Source organism: Rutidosis leptorrhynchoides, chromosome 2 (assembly GCF_046630445.1).
Source record: "Rutidosis leptorrhynchoides isolate AG116_Rl617_1_P2 chromosome 2, CSIRO_AGI_Rlap_v1, whole genome shotgun sequence".
Taxonomy (NCBI): Eukaryota; Viridiplantae; Streptophyta; class Magnoliopsida; order Asterales; family Asteraceae; genus Rutidosis; species Rutidosis leptorrhynchoides.
In genome coordinates this window covers 450,365,010-450,379,772 of record NC_092334.1, presented here as the reverse complement: position 1 = coordinate 450,379,772, position 14,763 = coordinate 450,365,010, and the positions used below count along the sequence as shown (strand labels likewise).

General features: G+C 31.3%; 1 non-coding gene across 1 annotated transcript; it reads left to right on the top strand.

Moving 5' to 3' along the window:
* Positions 1-5,211: 5,211 nt before the first annotated feature.
* LOC139895335 (small nucleolar RNA R71) lies at positions 5,212-5,318 on the top strand. The gene has a single exon (XR_011775791.1). It is a non-coding gene; the product is annotated as a small nucleolar RNA R71 (small nucleolar RNA).
* The last annotated feature ends 9,445 nt before the right edge of the window (positions 5,319-14,763 follow it).

Genomic DNA, 14,763 nt, shown 5'->3' with positions numbered 1-14,763 from the left:
AATTGTTTGTTATTCTAACCGGGTGTTTAATGGTTTGATCAAATAATTGAACACCTATTCTGGTTGGTCTTAATTTACCCACACCTAATCTTTTGTATAAGGAAAGAGGCATAACATTTGTACTTGCTCCTAAATCTGCGAGTCCATTATACATAGCACCATCGTTAAGTAAGCAAGAAATGATAAATTCACCTGGGTCTCCTACTTTAGTAAGTAGAGTTGGTTTGTTAACCTTTTCTAAGTGATCTTTTCTTGGTTCTTTCACTTCTACTTGAACTTCTTGTTCACATTTTTCTTCGTTTCTTGGAATGGGAGGTTTATATAGGAATTCTTCTTCATCACTCCAATTTGAAGTTTCCCCATCTTCCAATTTTGGTTTTTCATATGTTGTGGATAACATATTTATGTTTTCATTCTGAGGGTTTTCCTGGGTGGTGAAATTATGATTAACCTCATTGTCAACTTCCATTGGACCACGTATGTAATGTTTAACTCTGTGACCATTAACTTTAAATTCAATCCCATTTGAATTTATTAACTCTATTGTTCCATATGGGAAAACTCTTTTAACTATGAATGGTCTAGACCATCTTGATTTCAATTTTCTAGGAAATAGCTTGAATCGTGAATTGAAAAGAAGAACTCTGTCTCCTTCCTTAAATTCTTTTGAACTTCTGATTCTTTTATCATTCCATTTCTTCGTTCTTTCCTTATAGATTAACGAACTTTCGTATGGTTCATGTCTTAATTCTTCTAATTCGTTTAATTGACTTAACCGTAGACGTCCAGCTTCATGAAAATCAAGATTACATGTCTTCAAAGCCCAAAATGCTTTATGCTCAATTTCTACTAGAAGATGACATGCTTTTCCACAAACGAGTCTAAAAGGTGTGGTTCAAATTGGAGTTTTGTAGGCTGTTTTAAAAGCCCAGAGTGCATCCTCCAATTTTATGGACCATTCCTTCGGATTTGATCCTACGGTTTTCTCTAGAATATGTTTTAATGCTCGGTTGGTATTTTTAACTTGTCCACTTGTTTGTGGATGATAAGCATTTGAGATTTTATGAGTTACTCCATATCTTTTGAGAACTTTCTTAAGTTGATTATTACAAAAATGAGTACCCCGATCACTTATTAAAGCTTTCGGTGTTCCAAACCTTGCAAAAAGATGTTTTAAAAAGTTGACTACAACTCGTGCATCGTTAGTTGGGAGAGCTTGTGCTTCCGCCCATTTAGATACATAATCAATGGCAACGAGAATGTAGAGATTATTATGAGATTTTGGAAATGGACCCATAAAGTCAATACCCCAAACGTCAAATACTTCACATACTTTAATGACATTTTGTGGCATTTCATCACGTTGACTTATTTTTCCGGCCCTTTGACATGCATCACAGGATTTGCAAAGAAGGTGTGCATCTTTGAAAATTGTAGGCCAATAGAATCCAGCATCATAGACTTTCCTTGTTGTAAGTTGAGGCCCATAATGTCCTACTGTTGGTCCTGTGTGACAATGGTTTAAGATTTGACTGGCTTCATCTCCGAATACACATCGGCGTATTATTCCATTGGGACAACTTTTAAACAAATGTGGATCTTCCCAAAAATAGTGTTTTATATCACTAAAGAATTTCTTTCGTTTTTGGTACGACAACCCTTTTTCAAGGAATCCACATACTAAATAGTTTGCATAGTCTGCAAACCATGGAATTTCATTATAATCTATCTTCAATAGATATTTATCAGGAAAGTTATCTTGTATAGCCGATTCATTTAGAACTTCTAATTCAGGATTTTCAAGACGAGAAAGATGATCAGCGGCGAGATTTTCTGCTCCCTTTTTATCTCAGATTTCAATATCGAACTCTTGTAAGAGTAAGATCCAACGAATTAATCGTGGTTTGGCATCTTGTTTTGAAAATAGGTATCTAAGAGTAGAATGGTCGGTATAGATCACCGTTTTAGCTAGAGCGAGATATGAACGAAATTTGTCAAAAGCAAAGACAATAGCAATGAGTTCTTTTTCAGTAATTGTGTAATTTGTTTGTGCTCCTTGTAATGTCTTACTAGCGTAATAAATAGGTTCAAATCGTTTTTCAATCCTTTGTCCTAAAACGGCTCCCATTTCAATATCACTTGCATCACACATGAGTTCAAACGGTAGATTCCAATTTGGAGTTATCATGATCGGCGCATTAGTGAGTTTTTCTTTAAGAATATTAAAAGATTTGATTCATTCATCTGAAAAGATGAATGGAGTATCTTCTTCTAGGAGTTTATTCATAGGAGTGGCAATTTTAGAAAAAAATATTTTATGAAAAGTCGGTAAAAACCGACATGCCCTAGAAAACTCCTAACTCCTCTAACATTGGTGGGATGTGGAAGTTTAAAAATTACATCTACTTTAGCTCTATCCACTTCAATTCCTTCTTTTGAAATTTTATGACCAAGAACGATACCTTCTCTAACCATGAAATGGTATTTCTCTCAATTAAGTACTAGATTTGATTGTTCGCATATAATAAGCATTCGTTCAAGATTAACTAGACATGATTCAAATGTATCACCGAAGACTGAAAAGTCATCCATGAAAACTTCCATGCATTCTTCTATCATGTCATGAAAAATCGCCATCATGCACCTTTGAAAGGTTGCAGGGGCGTTGCAAAGTTCAAATGGCATGCGTTTATAAGCAAAATTACCATAAGGGCACGTGAATGTGGTTTTCTCTTGGTCCTCGGGTGCTATTGTAATTTGAAAGTATCCGGAAAAACCGTCAAGAAAACAATAGTAACTGTTTCCAGCTAGCCTTTCCAACATTTGATCAATGAAAGGTAAGGGAAAGTGATCTTTTCTGGTGGCGTCATTTAATTTTCTATAATCAATATAAACACGCAATCCTGTTACAGTCCTAGTAGGAATAAGCTCATTTTTTTCATTTGTGATGACAGTCATGCCACCCTTCTTAGGTACGCATTGAACTGGGCTTACCCATGGACTATCAAATATTGGATAATTTAATCATGCATTAAGCATTTTAATAATTTCTTTCTTAACAACATCTTGCATATTAGGATTTAGTCTTCGTTGGCGTTGCACATACGTTTTATGACCTTCTTCCATAAGGATTTTATGTGTGCAATACGAAGGATTTATTCCTTTAATATCATGAATCTTTCATGCAATAGCTGGTTTATGAGCTTTTAGCAAAGATATGAGTTGAGATTTTTCATTTTCAGTAAGAGAAGATGATATTATTACAGGTAATTCAGATTCACCATGTAAATAAGCATATTCCAAATGGTTTGTAAGTGGCTTTAACTCTAATGTCGGTGGTTCTTCTATCGATGATTTATATCGATATCTGTCTTCCTCTTTTAACATTTGAAGTTCTTCTGTTGTTGGTTCATATCCATTAGCCATAAGTGTAGCTAACATTTCAGCTTCATCAATTGGTTCAGTTCCTTCTCCTAAAGAACATTCTCCTGTTCCTTGTAATTCTGGAAATTCTTCTAACAATTCTGCATGTGAATCTATAGTTTGAATATAATAACATGTATCATCTGCAGATTGCGGTTGTTGAATGGCTCTATCAACAGTAAAGGTAACACTCTCATCCTCTATACTTAGGGTCAGTTTCTTACCGAACACGTCTATTATTGCTTTAGCCGTGTTTAAGAATGGTCTTCCTAATATGAGAGAAATTCGAGAATCTTCTTCCATGTCCAGAATAACAAAATCTACTGGAAATACTAAAGTACCAACTTTAACTAGCATGTTCTCCATTATCCCTCTAGGATATTTTACTGATCGATCGGCTAGTTGTATACTTATTCGTGTTGGTTTCAATTCTCCGAGGTCTAGTTTAGCGTATAGTGAATACGGCATTAAATTTATACTAGCACCTAAATCTGCCAATGCTTCTATTGAACTAAGACTACCCAGAAAACATAGAATTGTGAAACTTCCTGGATCTGGTAATTTTTCTAGTATCTTATTCAACAACACTGCAGAACAATTAGCATTCATAGTAACAGCCGAGAGTTCTTCCATTTTCTTTCTATTTATGATTAGATCTTTCAGGAATTAGCATATCTAGGCATTCCTGAAATCACATCAATGAAAGGAAGATTTACATTTATTTGTTTAAACATATCCAAGAATTTGGATTGCTCGGCTTCAAGTCTTTCTTTTTTCATTTTACTCGGGTAAGGAAGTGGTGGTTGGTATGGTTTAACATAAGGTTTAGCTTTAACTGTGTTATCTTCATTAACCTTTTCAACTACCGGTTCTTTTTCCTTATCTTGCTCAGGTTGTTGTTCTTGTGGAGTAGGAATAGAGTCATCAGAAATTACAGGTATTTCAGGTGGTTTAAGTGTAATACAACTTCTTGTGGTAATGGCTTTAGCTGTTTCATTCCGAGGGTTAGCATTTGTATCGCTAGGTAGACTTCCTGGTTTTCTTTCACCTATTAACCTTGCTAGGTTGCTTACTTCTTATTCCAAATTTTGAATAGAAGCTTGTTGATTTCTAAATACTTGAGCATTTTATTCATTGGTTTGTTTCTGAGATGTGAAAAATTGAGTTTGAGATTCAACTAGCTTCGACATCATGTCTTCTAAATTTGCCTTTTTATCATCGGTTTGTGGTGGTTTATTTTGAAAAATAGGTCTTTGCTGATTGTAAGTATTATTGGATACTTGTTGATTGCTAGGACCTTGTTGATTGTAGTATGGAACATTTTGGTTATAATTCTGATTTTGATTGTAGATTGGTCTTGGCGGTTGATAATTATTTTGATAATTATTTCCAGGCCTTTGGTTTATATATGAAACATTTTCTCTTTGTTCCATTGTTTGTTCAATACTGAGACGATCTTTTGTCAAATGTAGTCCTCCACACTGCTCACAACTAATTCGTATTGAGTGAATATCTTTAGTCATCTTTTCTATTCGTCTCTCGACAGCATCCATCTTTGCAGAAATGGAATCAAAGTCATGGCTAGAATCGGCTCTAGCCGCTTTAGATGATCTAACGATATCTTTTTCTTGGTGCCACTCATGTGAGTGGGAAGCAGTGTTATCAATAATTTTGTAAGCTTCAGTTGCGGTTTTCTTCATAATGGAACCACCAGCTGCTATATCTATGTCTTTTCGTGTAGGGATGTCGCATCCTTGGTAGAATATTTATACTATTTGATAAGTGTCTAAACCATGTTGCGGACATCCTTTCAATAACTTTCCAAATCTTGTCCATGCCTCATATAGTGTTTCATTTGGCTTTTGCGTGAACGTAACAATTTCTCCTTGAAGTCTCACGGCTTTAGATGCCGGAAAGAATTGTTTAAGAAAATTTTCAACTAAAACATCCCATGTATCAATCGCCCCTTCAGGTAACGATTTTAACCAATCTTTGGCTTCTCCCTTTAAAGTCCAGGGAAATAACATGAGATAAATCTGTTCATCCTCAACTTCTCTAATTTTAAATAGAGTACAGATCCTATTAAATGTACGAAGATGTTCGTTTGGATCTTCCTTCGGCGCACCACTAAATTGGCACTGATTAGTTACCATGTGTAGGATTTGTCCTTTGATTTCATAATCTGGCGCATTAATGTCTGGTTGAGTAATTTCATGACCTTGGCCAGTGCGTTTAGCCCTCATTCGGTCTTCCATACTTAGAGGTTCCAGATTTTCCATGATTGAATTTGTTGAATCTGAATCACTAAACGATTCTGACTTAATGGTTTCTTCCTCGAGTATTTCTGGATGAGTGATTTGTGGTTCAGGAGGAATGATTAGTGGTTCAGGATCTCGGAATTGTCCCTGAATTTCCTCCGGATTCTCAATTGTGAGGACGGGTTCAAAAAATGGATTATCGAAAATTTGAATTGGAGTACTTGGTCGACTAGATGACGATTCTAAAGAAAAATCAACGGCGACAATATTGGCTAGATGTCTTGATCGAGTTACTGGTGGTGAACGTATGAAAGGTGGTGAACGTTTTGCTCGGTGCATTCACAGAATATCCTATTAGTTATAAAAAAATAAAAAATTATTTAAAGTTATCAAATTAATAGACTTTTCTGCTTTTGCCCACGTTTCGAAAGCCAAAAGATGTAGCAGGGAGCCAGAACCCTTTAAATCGGAAGCTCACAACTCAGCCACTAACAAATCCAACTATTACTACGAAGCAGAAAATTTGGATGTCTATCAATTTAACCACTTAAAATAATTTTTCGTTTTGAATTATTAGAGAAGAAGTAGAGAAAATTCTAAGTCCTAAAAACTAGAGCGTCGAAAAGAAAAAAGAAAAAGTGCGTCGAAAAATAAGGAGTCGAAAAATGGAAATAGAGTAGCGCGTCGAAACTTAAAAAGGAACTAAAATTTATAAACAGCGTCGCAAAATTCTAAGGCACTTAAATCTTAGTCTAAAGAAAAAGCACTTAAGGGATTTTACGGCAAAGCCTAAAAATCTAGAAATAAAAATTACTACGGCAAATATTAGACTTAAAACTAATTACGAACGAAAAAAATACAATTATTACGAATAAACGATTAAAAAGATACAAAAATAAAAATAAGCTCAAAGTTATAAAAATATAATTTTTTATAAAAGTGTTATTTTTTATTATTTATATAAAAGTATTAGTTTTATATATTTAATTAAACTTAATAAAACTAATTAAAACTAAAAACAAAACTAAATTAAACTAATTATTATTTTAATTAACCCTAACTATAATTAATTAATAATAATAATAATTAAACAAACCCTAATCTTAATTATATATTAATCAAAACCCTAATCGATCAGATTGATGTACCAGGCCTGTCAAATCACTCCATGCGATCGCATGGAGTGCTAGTTAAAATTTCATACGGACGCATGAATTAGGAAACCGGGCCAGATTGTTTGGGCGGCTACAGTGTAGCCCGTTTACAGTTTATTTTTATTTTTGATTTTTATTATTCTGTTTTATATTTATATAAAGTATTTATATAAAATAAATAAAAACTTATATTTTTACAAACTAAAATAGAAATAGAAATATTTTAAACAAATTCTTAAAAATATATATATATATATATTTTCTTTTTCTGATTTTTAATTTATAAAAATATTATTATTATTATTGTAATAAAGTATTATTTTTTTAAATTTATAAAACTAATTAACACTTAAAATTTAAAATACAAATTTAAATAATAAAACTAAAACTAAAAACTAATTAAATAACTAAAACCTAATTACAAATAATCAATAATAATAATTAATTTAAACCAAAACCCTAATCCGTATGTACCAGGTTCAGAACCTGTCAGACGGTCTCTTGCGATCGCATGAGTTATGGCTTTGAATCCATCCGGTCGCATGGGGTGTAAATTCAGATTAAGTGCAGGCGAAAATAATACAGTTTCAGCGTATTTTTTTTGTTTACTTTTTTACTTTGTTTTTAATTTTTACCTTTTTTACTAAATTTAAAATAAGTAATTAAAATACACTTATATTTTTAAAATTAAAAAAAAAACTTTATACTTTATAAAATATATTTTTCTTTTTATACTCTTAAATAGATATATATTATTATTATTATTATATTTTTTTATATTTTTATATTTTTATATTTAAAATTTAAAACTTATATAAATATATTTTTACAAAAAATAAATTAAAAACTAATTTTTTTTATAGCGTTGCGCTTTCGGTGTTTCGATCACCGGCAGCGTCGCCAAAAATACTTGATGTGCGTAAGGGTGTATACGAAATAGCTTATATTTTACTAGGAAATACTATTAAAAACGATACAATTTTACACAAGTTATTTATTTATTTATAGAGTAGATATACCTAAACCTTGCTACAACACTTATAGGCAGTGTACCTAATCATACAATAGTGTAGTTTTTAGTAAGTCCGGTTCGTCCACAGGGAACTAGCCAAGTTTAACGCTATATTATATTTTAAACTATATTTGTATATATATATATATATATATATATATATATATATATATATATATATATATATATATATATATATATATATATATATATATATATATATATATTTATTATTATCAAAGGGGATTTTTACCGTTTAATGACCGGTTTGTCGATTTTATAACTTTAGTCGCGGTTAAAACCTAATGTAAAATAAAAATAACTTAATTTAAAGCGTAAAGTAAATAACAATAAATGAAATTGCGATAAATAAAAGTGCGATAAATAAAAAGTACGATAAATAAAATTGCGATAATTAAAAAATACGCTAATTAAAAAGTGCGATAAATAAAATGACAGTAAATAAAAGTGCGATAAAAATATGAAATAAAGGAATTATGCTTATTTAAACTTCCATATTCATGATGTTTGACGTATTGATTTTAATTTATTACCATGGGTTAATTGTCCTTTGTCCTGGATTATTCGATATGTCTATACGGTTTTGTCCATAATAGTCCATCAGTCATAAATATAAAGTGCGAGAGTCTTCGTCAAATTATCCTTATACCCGAAGTCAAATATTTCAACTAATTGGGGATTCGAACTGTAACAAGGTCTTAATACATTGTTTAATGAATACACCAGGTTATCGACTGTGTAACCCAAGGTTTTATTACTTTGTTAACAATTACACCAATTACCCTTGTATGTAATTCACCCCTGTTTCAACAAGTCTATTGATTATTAATCCATCCCCGTGTCCGGTCAAATGAATAATTATTGGTATTTATAGATATCCCGCTCACCGTACCCGATTAAGTGTATGTGGTTATATATAAATACATCAAATTATAAGTCTATATATTAAATTAACGAGGTATCATTTAGTTAATATAAAGCCCATTAATAGCCCATAGTCTAATTTACACAAGTGTCGTTCTTTTGTCCAAACCCCAATTATGGTACAAAGCCCAATTACCCAATCTTAATATTTAGCCCAACATCACGATTATTTCGGCTTAAATAAGCATAATAATAACTTAGCTATGAGACATTAATTTAAAAAGTTTGAACATAACTTACAATGATTAATAATAGATTAGCTTTACACGGAGAGAATTTCGACTTACACACTTACAACATTCGCTAACATACCCTTATTATTATTAATCTTAAATTAAAATTAAAATTATAAATTATATATATATATATATATATATATATATATATATATATATATATATATATATATCGTAAGAGATAGAGAGGATAGAAAAAGATGTATGAAATTCGGCCAAAACACGCGAAATTTATAGGACCTGACCTCACTATTGCTGCCATGCAATCGCATGGGTTTATGTGACAACCCGTAAATTTTCGGCAAAATTTAAACAAAAATCTTTATATGATTTCATTTAACCTCGACTAATTTCGACGATTCACGAACAATTATTTGTAAATAATTACGTATTAATTTGATATATTAATATTATTATTATTAATATCCTTTTTAAACAAGATATCAATAATTAATATCTTTATTATTAGTATTGTTATTATGAATAAAAAAAAATATTGACAAATAATCTTGAAAAAGTAGTGAATCTATTTGTTTATTTTAAAAAAATATATAAAAAACAAATCCTTAAAATAAATGAGTTTTTTAATAAAATAAATAAATAAATTACTTTTTAATTAAAAATTATAATGGAAAACTACTTTTATTATTTTATTTTGTGCATTATCTCATGACCTAACATTTAATACTTTTGAATTTTAAAATCCCATTAAAAATTAAAATATTTCTTTTTCTTTTAATTATTTTATTCTTTTTACCTAATGTTTTCAAGTATAAATACCCCTCATTTCTCATTCAAACTCACACCAAAATTTCTCTTATTCTCTCTTTGAAGAATTACTACTAGTAAGTATTCTTTTCGTACTTTTTACTTTTTACTTTTTACTTTTTTACTTTTTACTATTTACTTCATTTTATTATTTTTTACCGAAACATATAAATAATGTTATAAATTATATGCAATTAAAATTAAAATAAATAACATGTTATAATTAGTAATATACGTTACTAAAAATTATAAAAGTATTTTTATGATTTAATATATAGGAGTTATAATTAAAATCAAATTAATGAATATATATGATTATACGCACCTAATGAAATGTCCCGTTCTTATTGATTAAAAACGTTCCATATTAATTGATTTCGTTGCGAGGTTTTGACCTCTATATGAGACGTTTTTCAAAGACTGCATTCATTTTAAAACAAACCATAACCTTTATTTCATCAATAAAGGTTTAAAAAGCTTTACGTAGATTATCAAATAATGATAATCTAAAATATCCTGTTTACACACGACCATTACATAATGGTTTACAATACAAATATGTTACAACAAAATAAGTTTCTTGAATGCAGTTTTTACTCAATATCATACAAGCATGGACTCCAAATCTCGTCCTTATTTAAGTATGCGACAGCGGAAGCTCTTAATAATCACCTGAGAATAAACATGCTTAAAACGTCAACAAAAATGTTGGTGAGTTATAGGTTTAACCTATATATATCAAATCATAATAATAGACCACAAGATTTCATATTTCAATACACATCCCATACATAGAGATAAAAGTCATTCATATGGTGAACACCTGGTAACCGACATTAACAAGATGCATATATAAGAATATCCCCATCATTCCGGGACACCCTTCGGATATGATATAAATTTCGAAGTACTAAAGCATCCGGTACTTTGGATGGGGTTTGTTAGGCCCAATAGATCTATCTTTAGGATTCGCGTCAATTAGGGTGTCTGTTCCCTAATTCTTAGATTACCAGACTTAATAAAAAGGGGCATATTCGATTTCGATAATTCAACCATAGAATGTAGTTTCACATACTTGTGTCTATTTTGTAAATCATTTATAAAACCTGCATGTATTCTCATCCCAAAAATATTAGATTTTAAAAGTGGGACTATAACTCACTTTCACAGATTTTTACTTCGTCGGGAAGTAAGACTTGGCTACTGGTTGATTCACGAACCTATAACAATATATACATATATATCAAAGTATGTTCAAAATATATTTACAACACTTTTAATATATTTTGATGTTTTAAGTTTATTAAGTCAGCTGTCCTCGTTAGTAACCTACAACTAGTTGTCCACAGTTAGATGTACAGAAATAAATCGATAAATATTATCTTGAATCAATCCACGACCCAGTGTATATGTATCTCAGTATTGATCACAACTCAAACTATATATATTTTGGAATCAACCTCAACCCTGTATAGCTAACTCCAACATTCACATATAGAGTGTCTATGGTTGTTCCGAAATATATATAGATGTGTCGACATGATAGGTCGAAACATTGTATACGTGTCTATGGTATCTCAAGATTACATAATATACAATACAAGTTGATTAAGTTATGGTTGGAATAGATTTGTTACCAATTTTCACGTAGCTAAAATGAGAAAAATTATCCAATCTTGTTTTACCCATAACTTCTTCATTTTAAATCCGTTTTGAGTGAATCAAATTGCTATGGTTTCATATTGAACTCTATTTTATGAATCTAAACAGAAAAAGTATAGGTTTATAGTCGAAAAAATAAGTTACAAGTCGTTTTTGTAAAGGTAGTCATTTCAGTCGAAAGAACGACGTCTAGATGACCATTTTAGAAAACATACTTCCACTTTGAGTTTAACCATAATTTTTGGATATAGTTTCATGTTCATAATAAAAATCATTTTCTCAGAATAACAACTTTTAAATCAAAGTTTATCATAGTTTTTAATTAACTAACCCAAAACAGCCCGCGGTGTTACTACGACGGCGTAAATCCGGTTTTACGGTGTTTTTCGTGTTTCCAGGTTTTAAATCATTAAGTTAGCATATCATATAGATATAGAACATGTGTTTAGTTGATTTTAAAAGTCAAGTTAGAAGGATTAACTTTTGTTTGCGAACAAGTTTAGAATTAACTAAACTATGTTCTAGTGATTACAAGTTTAAACCTTCGAATAAGATAGCTTTATATGTATGAATCGAATGATGTTATGAACATCATTACTACCTTAAGTTCCTTGGATAAACCTACTGGAAAAGAGAAAAATGGATCTAGCTTCAACGGATCCTTGGATGGCTCGAAGTTCTTGAAGCAGAATCATGACACGAAAACAAGTTCAAGTAAGATCATCACTTGAAATAAGATTGTTATAGTTATAGAAATTGAACCAAAGTTTGAATATGATTATTACCTTGTATTAGAATGATAACCTACTGTAAGAAACAAAGATTTCTTGAGGTTGGATGATCACCTTACAAGATTGGAAGTGAGCTAGCAAACTTGAAAGTATTCTTGATTTTATGTAACTAGAACTTGTAGAATTTATGAAGAACACTTAGAACTTGAAGATAGAACTTGAGAGAGATCAATTAGATGAATAAAATTGAAGAATGAAAGTGTTTGTAGGTGTTTTTGGTCGTTGGTGTATGGATTAGATATAAAGGATATGTAATTTTGTTTTCATGTAAATAAGTCATGAATGATTACTCATATTTTTGTAATTTTATGAGATATTTCATGCTAGTTGCCAAATGATGGTTCCCACATGTGTTAGGTGACTCACATGGGCTGCTAAGAGCTGATCATTGGAGTGTATATACCAATAGTACATACATCTAACAGCTGTGTATTGTACGAGTACGAATACGGGTGCATACGAGTAGAATTGTTGATGAAACTGAACGAGGATGTAATTGTAAGCATTTTTGTTAAGTAGAAGTATTTTGATAAGTGTATTGAAGTTTTTCAAAAGTGTATAAATACATATTAAAACACTACATGTATATACATTTTAACTGAGTCGTTAAGTCATCGTTAGTCGTTACATGTAAATGTTGTTTTGAAACCTTTAGGTTAACGATCTTGTTGAATGTTGTTAACCCATTATTTATTATAACAAATGAGATGTTAAATTGTTATATTATCATGATATTATGATATATAATATATCTTAGTATGATATATATACAGTTAAATGTCGTTACAACGATAATCGTTACATATATGTCTCGTTTCGAAATCATTAAGTTAGTAGTCTTATTTTTACATATGTATTTCATTGTTAATACACTTAATAATATATTTACTTATCATTTAATATAATTAACCAAGTGTATCAATATCTTAATATGATTCATATGTACCTAGTAAGACGTTGTTATAACGATAATCGTTATATATATCGTTTTCGAGTTTCTTAAATTAATAGTCTCATTTTTATGTATATAACTCATTGTTAAAATACCTAATGAGATACATACTTATAATAAAATCATGTTAACTATATATATAACCATATATATGTCATCGTATAGTTTTTACAAGTTTTAACGTTCGTGAATCACCGGTCAACTTGGGTGGTCAATTGTCTATATGAAACCTATTTCAATTAATCAAGTCTTAACAAGTTTGATTGCTTAACATGTTGGAAACATTTAATCATGTAAATATCAATCTCAATTAATATATATAAACATGGAAAAGTTCGGGTCACTACAGTACCTACCCGTTAAATAAATTTCGTCCCGAAATTTTAAGCTGTTGAAGGAGTTGACGAATCTTCTGGAAATAGATGCGGGTATTTCTTATTCATCTGATCTTCACGCTCCCAGGTGAACTCGGGTCCTCTATGAGCATTCCATCGAACCTTAACAATTGGTATCTTGTTTTGCTTAAGTCTTTTAACCTCACGATCCATTATTTCAACGGGTTCTTCGATGAATTGAAGTTTTTCGTTGATTTGGATTTCATCTAACGGAATAGTGAGATCTTCTTTAGCAAAACATTTCTTCAAATTCGAGACGTGGAAAGTGTTATGTACAGCCGCGAGTTGTTGAGGTAACTCAAGTCGGTAAGCTACTGGTCCGACACGATCAATAATCTTGAATGGTCCAATAAACCTTGGATTTAATTTCCCTCGTTTACCAAATCGAACAACGCCTTTCCAAGGTGCAACTTTAAGCATGACCATCTCTCCAATTTCAAATTCTATATCTTTTCTTTTAATGTCAGCGTAGCTCTTTTGACGACTTTGGGCGGTTTTCAACCGTTGTTGAATTTGGATGATCTTCTCGGTAGTTTCTTGTATAATCTCCGGACCCGTAATCTGTCTATCCCCCACTTCACTCCAAAAAATCGGAGACCTGCACTTTCTACCATAAAGTGCTTCAAACGGCGCCATCTCAATGCTTGAATGGTAGCTGTTGTTGTAGGAAAATTCTGCTAACGGTAGATGTCGATCCCAACTGTTTCTGAAATCAATAACACATGCTCGTAGCATGTCTTCAAGCGTTTATATCGTCCTTTCACTCTGCCCATCAGTTTGTGGATGATAGGCAGTACTCATGTCTAGACGAGTTCCTAATGCTTGCTGTAATGTCTGCCAGAATCTTGAAATAAATCTTCCATCCCTATCAGAGATAATAGAGATTGGTATTCCATGTCTGGAGACGACTTCCTTCAAATACAGTCATGCTAACTTCTCCATCTTGTCATCTTCTCTTATTGGCAGGAAGTGTGCTGATTTGGTGAGACGATCAACTATTACCCAAATAGTATCAAAACCACTTGCAGTCCTTGGCAATTTAGTGATGAAATCCATGGTAATGTTTTCCCATTTCCATTCCAGGATTTCGGGTTGTTGAAGTAGACCTGATGGTTTCTGATGCTCAGCTTTGACCTTAGAACACGTCAAACATTCTCCTACGTATTT